The sequence below is a fragment of the Gavialis gangeticus genome, unplaced genomic scaffold (genome assembly GCF_001723915.1).
Source record: "Gavialis gangeticus isolate Ggan-Ray unplaced genomic scaffold, GavGan_comp1, whole genome shotgun sequence".
In the NCBI taxonomy this organism is placed as follows: Eukaryota; Metazoa; Chordata; order Crocodylia; family Gavialidae; genus Gavialis; species Gavialis gangeticus.
This window is the reverse complement of record NW_017729001.1, coordinates 9,483,426-9,484,731: the sequence shown is the minus strand read 5'-3', so window position 1 is coordinate 9,484,731 and position 1,306 is coordinate 9,483,426. Positions and strand designations below refer to the sequence as shown.

Here is a 1,306-nt window from a genome sequence, read left to right as displayed (position 1 = left end):
GAATTCTGGTAATAGACTTTATTTCATTAAATGCATTTGCAGCATTCTCCAGTGTTTAAAGCAGGATGGGAAGAATGGATCTGTGTTAATTCACAGAGTTGTAAGGCAGGAGGTCAAAGTTTATTTCGCCTCAAATGTATCTCGTCTTCCATGTATATTGATGAGGGGCTTACTTTAAAGTTGCAGCCTATGCAAGATAGGGACACATTCACATCCTAAAAATAGGGAACTGAGCCATGAAGATTGAGGCACCCCCAAGGCTAAGAGGGCATAATAAGTCTGTTGTATTGTTCTTGATGTTTGTAGATCAGGGGTGGGCAAGATGCAGCCTGCCAGACCATTCTACCCAGCCTGCGGGGTCCCTAAAACATTTAGAAAATTAATATTTATCTGCCCTTGGCTGCCTGTCATGTGGCCCTCGATGGCTTGCCAAAACTCAGTTAGCGGCCCTCTGCCCAAAATAACTGCCCGCCCCTGCTGCAGATCAATACATATTGGAGTAAAAAATACACAGAAAACATAATCCAGACTATTGATTTGTACCAGGAGCAACCATTTGGGTTTATCATAGAACTAAAGGGGCAGTGCAGGTTTTAAATGAGAACATTAAGTTCTGTTGCAAAACAATGCTTATGGAAAGCCTTTTACCTGATGAGAAAAGAATAGATATTTACTAGGGCTGTGTGAAGCTTCAGTTGCTGATTTGATCTGGCAGAGATTCAGCCCAATTCAGTGGCCAAATTTCCTAATCGAATCAGAAGATCCTTTAATCTCTCCGAATTGAACTGGAACCCTCCAAATTGAAATCGGAGAGATTCAATGATTTGGACATAGACACAGCTTTAAATGTTTATTCTACATGTCTCAAGGTACCAGGCAGCTCACGAATGCTGAGATGGTGAGGTGGATGGAGCATCCCACAGAAGCATGGGGGGTGGGGCCAGCATGCTCAGCAGTGGACCGAAAATGCTTCCGGTCCACTTCCGGGTCCGCCGCCAAGCGCACGGGGGGCCCATTCATATCCAGAGCAGAAATAAATGGCTCCAGTGAAGTCACATCTACACCTGTCTATCCAGGAGGACAGCAGCAAACACTGAAGTTGTTTGAACATTGATGCAACAGCTAAGTAGCGTGTGCATGTGGACAGAGGGAACCTTTAATAAGTCCAATATAACTAAGTAGCCCTGTTATGTTAGGAACTATTCAGACAGAAATAACCTGTCCCTGGCTTTTGTAGTGAGTTAAAAAACTTGAAGTAAGATGCCAATAAATTTTGTTTGGGGGGGGGGGGGGGGGGGGGGGGGGC

At 44.6% G+C, this 1,306-nt stretch overlaps 1 protein-coding gene across 1 annotated transcript in view; it reads right to left on the bottom strand.

Annotated features, from left to right (window-relative positions):
* Positions 1-1,306, bottom strand: part of SUDS3 (SDS3 homolog, SIN3A corepressor complex component) — a 50,503-nt gene that overhangs the window by 46,404 nt on the left and 2,793 nt on the right. The window lies entirely within an intron of this gene.